The sequence below is a fragment of the Myotis lucifugus genome, unplaced genomic scaffold (genome assembly GCF_000147115.1).
Source record: "Myotis lucifugus unplaced genomic scaffold, Myoluc2.0 scaffold_28, whole genome shotgun sequence".
Taxonomy (NCBI): domain Eukaryota; kingdom Metazoa; phylum Chordata; class Mammalia; order Chiroptera; family Vespertilionidae; genus Myotis; species Myotis lucifugus.
The window spans coordinates 3889135-3903276 of NW_005871076.1; the positions used below are offsets into that span (position 1 = coordinate 3889135).

The window sequence follows — 14142 nt, forward strand, 5'->3', positions numbered from 1 at the left end:
AAAGAAATCAGGGGTGGGGTTGGGGGTCGGGGCAGGCAGCTGCCAGGCCAGCATAATCACTGAGGTGTCATCCAGAGCTGGGAGCAACCTGCCTCCAGCATTCATTATGCTGGCTGACTCTCCTGCACAGAGAGTATGTCCTAGAAACTGCAAAGATTTATAAAATAGGCATGAGGTCATTTTAAGAATTAAATGAGGTCATAGACAAACAGTACCTGACTCATGGCCAGTATTCAATCATTATTAGGCATCATTATTATCTATAATTTTATAAGACATTTGCTGTAGTGTCTCTAAAAATATGGCCTCATCCTGTATAATAAAAGGGTAATATGCAAATAGACTGAACGGCAAAACAACCAATCAAAGTGTAATATGCTAATGATATGCTAAGGCTGCTCAACCGCTTGCTATGACATGCACTGACCACCAGGGGGAAGATGCTCTGACCGGTAGGTTAGCTTGCCGATGATCGGGACTGAGGGAGATGGGCCAGACACTCCCTGGAGCCCGCCTGTGGTCCTTCCGCAGCCTGATTGTGCACCAGTAGGGTCCCTCAGCCTGGCCTGCACCCTCTCGCAATCTGGGACCCCTCAGAGATGTCGGAGAGCCGGTTTCAGTCTGAGCCTGCAGGCCACTCCCCTTGGGAAGGTGACAGATGCAGGGCTCATAGCTGCGAGCGCTGCTGTGGCAGCCCAAGCCTCTCCCAATCGGGACTGATTGGGCGCGAGTCCGCAGCAGGCACAGTGAGGCCGGGATGAGCGGAAGCGGCAGGTAGGAGCTGCAGGCGGCGTTGGACTGCGGGTTTCAGACCAATCCCTGCAGGCCACCGAGAGGGACCCCACCTGTGCACGAATTAGTGCATCGGGCCTCTAGTCTATAATAATAAAAGTGTAATATGTTGCCCTAACCGGTTTGGCTCAGTGGATAGAGTGTCGGCCTGCGGACTCAAGGGTCCCAGGTTCAATTCCGGTCAAGGGCATGTACCTTGGTTGCGGGCACATCCCCAGTAGGGAGTGTGCAGGAGGCAGCTGATCGGTGTTTCTCTCTCATCGATGTTTCTGACTCTCTATCCCTCTCCCTTCCTCTCTGTAAAAAAATCAATAAAATATATATTTTTTTAAAAAGTGTAATATGTTAATTAGACTGGACAGCTGAATGACCTTCCGGACAAAGTGCGGCAGTGGCAGGGGCTGAGGCAGAGGCAGTTAGGGGCGATCAGGCAGGCAGGCGAGTGGTTAGGGGCAATCAGGCAGGCAGGCAGGCCAGCGGTTAGGAGGCAGCAGTCCCAAATTGCGAGAAGGATGTCCGATTGCCAGTTTAGGCCCGATCCCATCAGGCCTAAACCGGCAGTCGGACATCCCCTGAGAAGTCCTGATTATGAGAGGGTGCAGGCCAGGCTGAGGGACCTCCCCTCTCCCCGTGCATGAATTTCATGCACCGGGCCTGTAGTTAATAATAATTAGCATTAATTGAGCACCGCTCCAAGAGCCATCTCTTGGGTCTGGGTGCCCAATACTTTCACCTTTTCCTGATGGCAGCAGTCTTCTTTCCTTTGGGGAACTTCAGCCCTCCAGCCTATGACCTGGCAGTGCTGCCAATCACAGACTTCTAATCCAGCCCCTGGCAGTCCCGTTAAAGCCTAATTAGCCAGAGGCCACCATGGCCAAGCCTGCAGTCTGGAGTCCGATCTTGACTTGATACGGCGAGGCGGGGCGTTCCAGAGGACCCATGGAAGGAGGGCAGCTCTTTTGTAAATTTTGGGTTCCAGCTCAAGAACTGTGGGGTCTCAGTGAAACAGCAATCACTTCTGGTCTGGCTGCTCTTTGGAGTGGGGATTGAGAAAAACAGAGATTAACTACAGATGGAGTGTCGCCATGAGGTGAGGACAGCTGAGCAGTTGGTTATCCCAGTGATAGATGAGAATAGCAAAACAGGCCTTTGCTTTTGTCCTAGATCAGAACGCAGTAGTCACCCAACCGGGGGTCCTCGTGACACTTCACAGCTGCTGCATGGCTTCGGGAGAACGTCAGTTATGTACGTGTTCATGTTTCCTGTGGCTTTGCAGCTGGCTTTAACTTCCCTCTCCTCCAAGCTGGCTTTTTTCTTTTGCAGTCCAAGCTAACTTCCACTTCTGGTCCCAGACTGGGTTGGGCTCTTTCAGCCCCAATTGTGACTTTGTACAAAGATACCCTTCTTCAAGACACTTGACTATTATTTGCTAAAAAACTGTCATAATGAAATTTCCAACCTCTGATGACCTTGACATAAAGGTACCACTCCCACCACCCCACCCTAGAGTTGTGCAAAGCCCAGCCTGTAATTATAGGCAGCACCCTACCACACATGCCCTGAGCTGGGGCAATTAGGTGGGAGACAAAGGTCAGAGCAGGGACATCGAAGGCACAGTGCCAGGGGAGCCAGAGCGAAAGGCCAAAGGCATGTGCTGAGATGCCTCCTGGCCTCTTCACCGCGCCTCCCGGAGGACCCATTGATGAGCTGTTCTTTCAATTCTGAGAGCTATCCCAATGTTTTTCCAGTACACCAAGCCACTCAATTTCTGCTGCTTGCCACCCCAGAACTCTAAGTGCCATATCGCTTTCTGCAGGCCTTGTATTGGCAGCTGGGGAGGAGAGGAATATGATGCAGGCCTGCCTGAATGTACTCACTAACTACTTGTGATTAAAGGGAGTGATTAGTCTCATGACAAAAAAGATTCTTCCCTTTGCAGAATAATTTACTCCTTGGTCCTCATTTCCTTTCCCAGCCCCTCATTCTGTAAACTCCACGATAGCTCACCCTACCCCAGCGCCTGGCCCATAATAAGCCCTCAACACTCACTGAATGAATGAATGAATGAATGAATGAATGGTATGATCATCTCCATTTATCCAGATAAGAAAACTGAGCCTCAAGAGGCTTATACTGTATCTAGCCTCGCACATGCTATCAACAGAGATTCAAAACCAGGTCAGCCTGTATGTTCTCTCTACTACACCACACCATGTTTCTTTTATGTGCCTTAGAAAGGAGCACTCCTTTTCTTAGATAGGAGAAAGCCAAGGTGCCAAAGAAAGATTCCAATGTCAAAATATCACATTCCAATTTGGTGGGTCCTCAAAAGTTAAACACAGAATTACCATATGACCCAGCAATTCCACTCCTGGTTATATACCTCAATGACGTGGAAACAGGTACTCAAGCAAGTACATGCACATGCATATTCACAGCAGCATTTTGGCAAAAGCCAAAAGGTGGAAACAGCCCAAATTGTCCGCCATTGCATGAATGATAAACACACTGTGGTATATGCATGCAATGGAATGTTATTCAGCCATAAAAAGCAAAATAGTACTGATATACGTTACAATGTGAATGAACCTCAAAAACACTATACTAAGTGCAAGAAGCCAGACACAAAGGAATCATATTGTATGGTTCCATTTATATGAAATATCCAGAATAGGTAAGTCCAGAAGCAGAACACAGATTTGGTTACCAGGGGTTGGAGGGAAGAGGAAGTGGAGAAACTGCTTCCTGGGTAGGGAGTTTCCTTATGGAGCCATGAAGGCTTTGAATTAAATAGAGATGGCGTCACACAGCATCGTGAGTGTACTAAATGCCCCTCACTTTTTCAGTTTGAGATGGTTATTTTTGTCATGTGAATTTCATCTCCATTTTAAATAACACATTCCAGGAGCGCTGTGGGCACTCAGAAACACCAAATGTCCTTGACACCTCTCCCAGCCCCAGGCACACAGTAGGTATGCAATGAATGCTTGTTGTTTTCCATTGGTTTTGAGGCTGTGCTAGAGAAGCTCTCTTTTGGAGAGAATACGATCAAATGCCTAGAAGTACAGACAGCTCGGGTTCAAACCCCAGATCGGCCACTGCCATGATCTTGGGTGAATTCTGTCTGCTAGTTTTCTCATCAGTAAAACTGGAATAACTGTGCCTATCTCAGAGCGTTGTTCTAAGCACGGAGATTATTATGCATGCAAAGCACTTGAACAGCCCCTAGGACACAATACATAGTATTTGCTGCTATAATAATGGTGATTATCTGCTACAGTGAGTTCCACCGCTCTCAGCCCCTCTATTTTCAAAAGTTTTTGTCATACTATCTCCCTGTAGTACATTTTGTGCTGCAGAGATCTGTTTTGCTGGGAAAGAAGCTATTATATTCAAAGTGGACTGACTTGCAAATGAGGAGACCTCCAGCGATGAAATTTCAAGGACACTCTGGAGGACCCTTCTTGGTTTTTATTTCTCTTAGCAGCAGAGAGCTCCCGGGAACTGAACTCAATGCAGAGTAGCTTAGAGTGGTTCCTGTTCCCTTCGGCTGCTTGTGCAATTTAGTGCATTTCTTGTGAGGTCTGTTTCTCCGTTATTTGCTATGTGGGGCGGCATTGCTCCCCTCACAGCCCCAGTCTATTTCCTGTGCCCTGTGATGTGGAGGAGACTTGAGATGTGGGAAACATTCCGCACAGCTGGCCGGCCAGCCTCAGAGGCCCACCCTGGTGCAGAAGGGTCACCGGCTCAGAAATCATCCTGCCCCTCCCCCCACACACACATACATATCAAGCTTGTACTCCTTGTCACTACCCAGTTCACATATTGGATTTTTATTATTTATTTATTTATTATTATTACTTTTGGGTTAATCCTCACCCAAGAATATTTTTCCATTGATCTTTTTAGAGAGAATGGAAGAGAGAGGGAAAGACAGAGAGAAACACTGATGATGTGAGAGATTGGTTGCCTCATGCACAAGCCCTGACCAGAGCCCAGGCCAGGGAGGAGCCTGCAACTGAGGTACATGCCCTGACCAGAATCAACCTGGTCCGCAGGCCAGTGCTCTATCCACTGAGCCAAACCGGCTAGGGCCACACATTGGATTTTTAAAAATCATGTTTTAAAATAATTAAACTTGTTTAGTATAGGCAATGCATTCACAAAGGATGTAGTGGAGAGAAGACACAGGCTGACCTGGTTTGAATCTCTGTTGATAAGTGTGCATAGGCTGGTTGCAAGCCTCTTTGAGGCTCAGTTTCCTTATCCATGCCGTGTAAGGGAAGGTTCTTTCTGCTCCCCGTCCCCAAAGAGATCATCACAACTGTTTCTTGAATATCCTTCCAGAGATGGTTTATGCATATGGGAACAAATACTTGTTCCTACTTCCATGACCCCATGCAAACTTTAGAATAAATGATACTATACATGGAGTTCTGCATCTCGCTTTTTAAAAACCTATCTACTAGTTCACAAAGCTCTGACTCCTTTTTAATGGCTATGTTTTATTCCATTTTATAGGCACAAAACTATATCAAACCAGCTCATGACTGATGGCTATTTAGGCTGTTGCCAATGTTTCTATTTAACAAGCAGGGCTACAATGACTGCACTTCCTTCTGCTAGGGGTGGGGCTTCCTCCCTTTCCCCTTGCACTTTCCTCACAGGGGCGCCTATATATACAGGACATGTCCTGTATTTTGTACTGACTACTAGTTTGTATTCAGCTGCCCCCCCCTCCCAAAAAAAAATTACAAAAATGCATCCGAGCAATTTCCTCCACAGGAATTGGTACTTAGTCACTTACCTAGCAACACTAGCTGAAAAGCATTTCTGCACAAATAAAGACCTAGACCAGTGGTTCTCAACCTTCCTAATGCCGCGGCCCTTTAATACAGTTCCTCATGTTGTGGTGACCCCCAATTTCATTGTTACAAATTGAACATAATTAAAGCATAGTGATTAATCACAAAAACAATATGTAATTATATATGTGTTTTCCGATGGTCTTAGGCGACCCCTGTGAAAGGGTCGTTCGACCCCCAAAGGGGTCGCGACCCACATGTTGAGAACCGCTGACCTACACGATTCCTTATGGTTTCCTTCGGGTTTGGCGAAGGGATGTACAAAAGGGGAGACTGGGAATTAAAGGGACTGATTTTCATATTCAAGAAAGGAAAACACTGTTCTTTGGCCAAGTTCTGAACAGTAACCACCCTTAGTTAATAAGAAATAACTTACGATTTTTGTTCTGAAAATCAGCCAATCAGCAATACTCTCACCCTAGTTAATGCTTCTGAAAGTGAGCAAATCCATGGCAGAACCTAGTTTCTGACAGTCAGCCAATCAGTGACAGCCCCCACATCTAGACACAGCCAATCAGCAAGTGCCTCACTCCAGGACTGTGCCTGAAGTCAGCCAGTTAAAGGCAGCCTTGCTCCAGAGCTGCACTAACACAGCTGAAAGGCCTTACATCCCTTGAATACTTCTGAAAGTCCACCAGCCCCTGCACCAGGCTCAGGCTTCCCCAAACACTGCCTTAAAACAGGTCTGGCTTTGTGGGGGAGACTTTGCCTTAAAAGTACAGTTCTCGCTTTCAGACAAACAGGAAGTTCACCTTCTTTGCATCAGATGTCAAGTTCAATTTAATGAATTTGGAGCCCTTTCAACAATTATGAGTTCAGACTTGTGATAGATGCACTGTTGCCATTGTGAGATTATCAAATTCAATCTCTTTGATCCTTACAGTGGTTTCTATTATATATTTAGTGTATATTTGAAGCCCAAATACTAAAAAGCAAGCAAAAATTTCATGCTGAATTTTCTGAGCAGCGAACATTAAATGAGGAAAAATTCCATTTGAAGCTTTCTATAGTATGCAATTGTTCATTTAACGTAAAAGATGGAAAATCAGATATAAACCAGCATACGATGCATGAGTTAAGCATAAAAGATGCATGAGTTCCTCAAGTAGTCCGAAGAAAAGTGATAACCTAACACTTTTTTTGATGAAGAGAAATTCAGATTAAGAAGATAAAATAATTGTAGCAGAAATGTAATGGACTCCCCCACTCTATATCATCCTCAGTCTTTCAGCTCAAATAACTGTTTGGCTCAGCTGGTGTGGCTCAGTGGTTGAGCGTCAACTTATGAACCAGTAAGTTCGGTTCCCAGTCAGGGCACATGTCCAGGATGCAGGCTCAATCCCCAGTGGGGCGCGTACAGGAGGCCACCAACCAATGATTCTCTCTCATCACTGATGTTTCTATCTCTCTATTCCTCTCCTTTCCTCTCTGAAATCAATAACAATATATTAAAATAAAATAACTATTTGAATGTACTACTACCAGAAGTGTTTTCTGGCTCCAAAATTGCAAGCACATTTTCAAAAACGTAATAGCTCCACTTATTATTACAAAGATTATCAAAGATCTAAATGTCTCACCTTTTTATGGGACAGCCACAATGCAGGTAATCACAATGCAGAAGCAACTCTTCCTTTGTGCAGTATTTTTCTTTGTCTTTTTTTATAATATATTTTTATCGATCTCAGAGAGGAAGGACACAGAGATAGAAACATCAACGATGAGAGAGAAACAGTGATTGGCTGCTTCCTGCATGCTCCCCACTGGGGGGGATTGAGCTGGCAACCCTGCATGTGACCTCCTGACTCATAGGTCGGTGCTCAACCACTGAACCACACCGGCTGGGCTGTGCAATATTTTTCTTATGAAAAACGTTTGCTTATGAGGCTATTGGGAGTAGAATTTTTTCCAGATGAAACTTCAGAAACAGTAGCAAATTTTTGCAGAAACTCCATTATTACTTGTTAATGATAAACACACGCCAAAAACAAAAGGACACAAAACACTTTTGGAGATGATGTATGTCTAGCTTGATTGTGGTGACGGTTCACTGATGTATGCATATGCCCAAACTTAATCAAATTACACATTAAATATATGCAGTTTGCATATATAAAAAGAGTTAATTTGACATTTTTTTTTTATATTTTATTGATTTTTTACAGAGAGGAAGGGAGAGAGATAGAGAGTTAGAAACATCGATGAGAGAGAAACATCGATCAGCTGCCTCCCGCACATCTCCTACTGGGGATGTGCCCGCAACCCAAGTACATGCCCTTGACCGGAATCGAACCTGGGACCTTTCAGTACGTAGACCGACGCTCTATCCACTGAGCCAAACCGGTTTCGGTAATTTGAAATTTTTTACTACTTAGTTGGAGATAATACAACTTTTGATGAATGTCTGCATAAGGGTACAATGTTCAAAGTTGAAGCAAAGCATGGATAACTATGGAAGGTGTTGCTTGTCCTGCCTACATTCTGCATAATGCTGCTCAATAGTATCTGATTGTGGTGACCTGGCACAGCCATGGCATACTCAGCCCCAGGGCACCTTATGTGCCGTGCCAGCTCAGCCAGGTTTGGTGAGCCTGAGAGGGGGTGGTGAAGGATTAAGAAAGGACGGACAAGAGAATAAAAGCTGGGTCTGGGTGGGACGCTGTCCTCTCTGACGGAGAGCCTCCTTGATGGAGAGCTAGCGACAGCGCCACGGACTACAAGCTGTGTCTTTATTTTATAGCCAGATTCCACGAGGCAAAGTAAGGGCGTGGTCAAGATGTTTACAACATTCTCGTGGGTTTCAATCCTATTCAACTACATACACCTGAACTCTATCAAGCCCATATTACTCAGACACGTGGGGCCACGTGTTCGGACCATAGGTTCAAGCTTACAACTACAGCTGTTGGCTATAATTGTGCTGGGAGGGCTCTGCCCTCCAAGCTAGGACTTGCACGTGGCCATGAGAGGACTGTGCTCTCTCATTAGTCCAAGGCTTGAACCTGTCCAAACACTGTAGCCGCTCTCCACATCTGATGTCTTTTCTCTTGAGACTGAAGTAACTGTCATGAAACTGTTCTCCTACTTCAGCATTTACACTGTTCTAACTGAGCAATGTAAGGATTTTGGTGGTTTTGGTGGTGTTCAGTATTCTTCATTTCCCTCATATTCAAAGGCCATTGACTCTTTAACAAATGTCATCGGCTCTGGCCGGGTAGCTCAGTTGGTTAGTGCATCATCCCAATACACCAAGGTTGAGGGTTCAATCCCCGATCAGGGCACATACAAGAATCAACTATGCCCTGATCAGTGTGGTTCAGTTGGTTGGAGCATCGACCCAGACATTGAAAGGTTGCAGGTTTGATTCCAGGTCAGGGCACATATCCAGGTTGTGGGTTCGATCCCCAGTCAGGGCAGGTAAGGGAGGCAACTGATTGATGTTTCTCTCTCATGTTGGTGTTTCTCTCTCTCTCTCTCTCTCCCTTTTCCTTCCTCTCTCGCTGAAAAAAAAAATCAACCAATGAATACATAAATAAGTGAAACAAATCAATCTTTCTCTCTTTCCCTCTCTCAAATCAGTAAAAAATGTCATTAAGAGAATCCTCCATTTATATGAAATACTGATATTATACTTTAATTCTAAAGAAAAGGATCCCAAAATTCTGGTTGACTTTTGAAATACTACATTGGATAAAGTCTACTTATTTCTTGTTCATCTTTCAATATCAATTTAGCAATAAGACTACACAAAATGAAAGAAAAGCAAACAGTGTTACTGAAGTACTCCATTGCTTAAAGAACTTGTTAAATATGTTAACGAATTAATGAAAAGTTTATCCTTTTTATTAGCAAAGCTGTTCTGAAGAGGGACATTCTATATAAACAGGAAAATAAATCACAGGCCAAAGCCAATATAATGTCAGTATTTCATATAAATGGAGGATTCTCTTAATGACACTTTTTACTGATTTGAGAGAGGGAAAGAGAGAAAGATTGATTTGTTTCACTTATTTATGTATTCATTTGTTGATTTTTTTTTTCAGCGAGAGAGGAAGGGAAAGGGAGAGAGAGAGAGAGAGAGAGAAACACCAACATGAGAGAGAAACATCTATAATTACTGTACCACTTGCTATGACTCTTTTGAAATGAATTTCATCCGGTGAAATTTCTTATTATTTTACCTGGATGTTCCTCGGTACTCTTTCAGCACGGGTACAGGCGGAATCATCCTGTGTAGCACTGAAGACTCAGGGAAAGCCTTGGCAGGAGATTCCAGAAGCAGGGGGAGGGCAGCACAGTGTGGGGGCGTGGGGTGAGGAATGGAGTGTCTCTGGTGGGTCAGAGATAAGGGGGAGAGATAAGGGTTGAATCCCCTGCCCATCATCCACTCCACATGTGGAATTTTTCTGAATATAATGTTACAGAAAACCGGAGAAGAACCAAGGAACGCTTAGAGAGATGGAGTTACATTTATTATTATTATGCGCGGGCCCAGAGGAAAATGTCTCTCAAATTCTGGGCAAAATCACACAGGAAATTTCCTGTATTTATACTATTTTACCTTTTTTTGTCTCCCAAATATGGGGTTTTTCCGGTTCCCTTTGCAAGTCTTAAAGGGCCCTATGTGCTGGGGCTTTGAGACCTCAACCAAAGGCTTGGCCTGAAGCCAGCACTGATAACTTCATCTGGAGAAGGTTTAATGGCCTCTCTGAAATGGGAGTAGTCTTATTTTCTTTATTATTTAAGCCAGCAAGCATTTACAGAAGCCAGAAATAGCAGGGTTAAAATTTCAAACAGCCGTTTTTATATAAGATGGATGCTTCAGTATTAGAGAGCTATTGCTGCTAACCAAATATTGTATAAGTTAGCAGCTTTAAAAAAAATACAGATTTTTTTAAATCTCATAACTTCTGTGGGTCAGGAATTCAGGAGCAACTAAGCTGAGTGATTTGGGTTCGGTGTTTCTCAGGAGACTTTCCTCAGGATACTGACCAGGCCTGCAGTCATCTCAAGGCCGCGACTGGGGCTGCTGATCCACTGCTGGGATGGCTGCCTCCCATGGCTGTAGGGAGATCCCATTTTCTTGCCACATGTGCTTTTTCCACTTTTCTCAGAAAGAAAAGTATTTTCTCAGAAGCCATCCTTTTAATTCCTTGTCAGAACTAAGTTACCAGCCTCCCCGAGGTGAGAGGCAGGGAGCGTATTAGACTGTCCAGCGTCTACACTGGAAGCAAGGGAGAAGGAAGGCTGTATCTGGCTGTTGGGTTAGTGTCTTCCATGACTACCCTGCCCTGAACCAATCATGGCCAGCGGCATGGAAGCCTCTAATTCAGTGGTTCTCAACCTTCTGGCCCTTTAATACAGTTCCTCATGTTGTGACCCAACCATAAAATTATTTTCGTTGCTACTTCATAACTGTAATGTTGCTACTGTTATGAATCGTAATGTAAATATCTGATATGCAGGATGGTCTTAGGCGACCCCTGTGAAAGGGTCGTTCGACCGCCAAAGGGGTCTCGACCCACAGGTTGAGAACCGCTGCTCTAATTGGTAGGGCCAGGTTCATCAAACTCACATGAACCCATGAACCAAGCAGGATTTGGGGGGCAAAGGAGCAGGATGTTTGCTCAAAGCAAGGGCATATTAGAGAGTACAAAAACATCCATCCACACAGCGGTGCAGGAAGTTCTGAGACAGGCTAATAAGCCAGGACGAGGGGAATAGGGACACTGAGACAGAGAGTTAAACAGCCAAGCAGTGTACAGCCATCTAGCAAATCGCAAAATCCTATCTTCTGTAACCAAGGACACTAATGAAAACATCTGTAGTTGACTGGATTTTTTTCTGGCTCCTTTTTCCTGCCTAATAATCAGTTATTTCTTTTATAGTTTTCACCTGGCACACACATGACAGCAGAGTGGAAACAAATCACAAATAAGAGTGTACCAAAATAATCAAAATTGTTTTCATTTTGTAAAAACAAACAAACAAAATGAGTAAATGGTTTACACTTCTCCTTAACCAGAGAATAAATAGCTTAAATCGTGCTTTTCAGGGAGAAATCCAATTAGTGCCATTTGCCAGCCACATCCAAGGACAGAAGAAGTTAAGGGAATAAATCTCATTTTGGCACCTCAGCATAAAACTGGTGAATATTCTATTGAGATCCTCCCCTAAACTTTCAGCCTTTAACCCCCTGAGAAAACAAAGATCCCAGCGTGGGCTCTTCCTCCCAGGAGCATGCCTGTGCCTTTCCCTTCCCCCTCTTCTTCCCCACAGGCACGCATCTAAACTCTAAGGGACCCCACAAGGCTTGCAATCAGGGAGCAGTGGGCAGCGGCAGCTCGTCCAGGGCTAAGCCCCTGAACCTGCCCCCAAGGACCCTTTTCTCCGACTTCTTAGTGAGCCAAAGCAGCCCAGCCTGGTCCCTCTCCTGTTGTTTCTTCTATCCTAGGCCCTTCCTTGTTTCACTGTCCCCAGCTTCAATACATATCCTCTAAAAATCACCTGGACTTGCAATGTGAAATCTTTCCTGCACGAAGTCAAGCAGGTACACACTACCAGCCGGCCTAGGCAGACCCACTCAGGGCCAGGTCCCCTTCCAATAGCAGTTCCACTGTGTGGATGAACTCATGATTCTTCAAATTAGTCAGTCAATTTTAGTTCTGAAACAAGGGGACGGGAGTCCCGATGGGTGTGGGTAATAGTTTAAATCCAGGCATGGAGTGGGAGGAGTGTGAAGGGGGTAGGGCCGTGGTCGGCAAACCGTGGTGCGGCTCTTCCACAAAATACCACTCGTGGGCACGCACGTACAATGAGATTGAAACTTCGTGGCCCATGCGAAGAAGTCAGTATTTTGTGGAAGAGCCACACTCAAGGGGCCAAAGAGCCGCATGTGGCTCGCGAGCCGCAGTTTGCCGACCACTGGGGCAGGGGGTCAGGATAGAGAGCATTTCAGGGTTAGAAAATGGGCTGTAAGGAGCGTAAGAGGAAATAAGAGTTAATCACGGCTAGCCATGAATGCCAAGCTATGCTAACATTTCATTTAATACACACAACAGCCACATGAGGTCAGTTTTAAGTCCCTCTAAACTCCCATGTTCCGTCCAGGTAAGAAAGTAAGAGCTGAACAAGTGGAGTCTTTTGCTGGAGTCACTCACCCGAGAAGTGGAGATTGGCTAGACCAGAATTCAAACCCAGGTCTCTCTGTTTTGTCCCCAGGCTGACTCCACAGATTCCAGATTTCCCTACAGAAAGGAACATGCCCTATTAAAGTCACATGAAGTCACTCTTCCTGGAAAGATCTGGAAGCAGCTGCTGCATTCCAGCCCATGTTATCTGATGTGTTTGAAGACTAGAGCTGGAACCTCACTGTGAAACATTTGCAATCCTCATGCTGAGATGAGATTTCGGACTGAATTAAAAACAAGTTATAGCAAGGCCCTGGCCGGGTAGCTCGGTTGGTTAGAGCATCAGCCCTAGATGCCAAGGTTCGATCCCTGGTAAGGGCACATACAAGAATGTATGTCAGGGCATGTACAAGAATCAACCAATGAATGCGTAAATAAGTGAAACAACAAATAGTTGTTTCTCTCCCTCCCTTCCTTCCCCTCTCTCTCTAAACACACACACACACACTATACGAACACTGACGCCAAAGAACAAGTCCCTCCAACTATAAAAGGCCCCACAGCCCTGTGTCTTCAGGGTCTCACCAGGTTAAACCACCTCAGTGAAGCTGGTCTGCAGCAGCAGCTGGGCCCAGGGGAGGGGTCAGCCCAGGGCTGTCCACACAGAGCAGCCACAGAACTGGAGAATGTGGCCACCTAGCTGATTGTGGATGGCATGGGTATATTCCCATGTCTGTAAAATAGCATGTAAGTATATTCAAGGAAAAACAGTTTAGACTGGTGGGGAGACCAGGGACCCCCCTTTTTCTCTACTATGCGTTGGGCTTAAAAAAAAAAGCAGAAAAGAACCGATTACATTTAAAACAACATCATTAGGGGGTACCCCCCCAAATGTATACACATACATTTTTTGATAGCTCAATTGATGTTTCTTTCTTTTTGTATTTAACCCATTGGAATTAATAATTATTCAACGTGTGTATACATTTTTGGAGAGACACCTGTAGTTGTAATATCTAGGTAAGTGACATAAAAAAAAAACAACAAACAAAAAACACACACAAAGAAACTGAAGGCAAAGCCGGGCCCAACCCAGGAAACTAAGGAATGACTCTGCTCTTCCTCCCCCAACCTCACCGCCCAGCCGCAGCCCGGGGCGTGGACCGCATTCCTGGGAGCCGGCACCTGAGCCTCCAAGTCCCCCACTCCCGCACAGAGCACGTCCCCGAGCCCCGCCTTCCCGCGCACAGGCCTGCACGAGAAGAGGGGGTGCGCGGCCCCCCAGGGCCAGGGGTCAGCCCTTGAGGTGCGGCCCCACTGAGCCCGCCCAGCGAGCCGGCTCGGGGGCCTGCGCG

General features: G+C 45.4%; 1 long non-coding RNA gene across 1 annotated transcript; it reads right to left on the reverse strand.

Annotated features, from left to right (window-relative positions):
• Positions 1-10404: 10404 nt before the first annotated feature.
• Positions 10405-14112, reverse strand: LOC106696751. The gene is made up of 3 exons (XR_002828646.1): positions 13373-14112; positions 12818-12904; positions 10405-10761 (listed from the first exon to the last, which is right to left on the reverse strand). It is a non-coding gene; the product is annotated as an uncharacterized LOC106696751 (long non-coding RNA).
• Between the last annotated feature and the right edge of the window lie 30 nt (positions 14113-14142).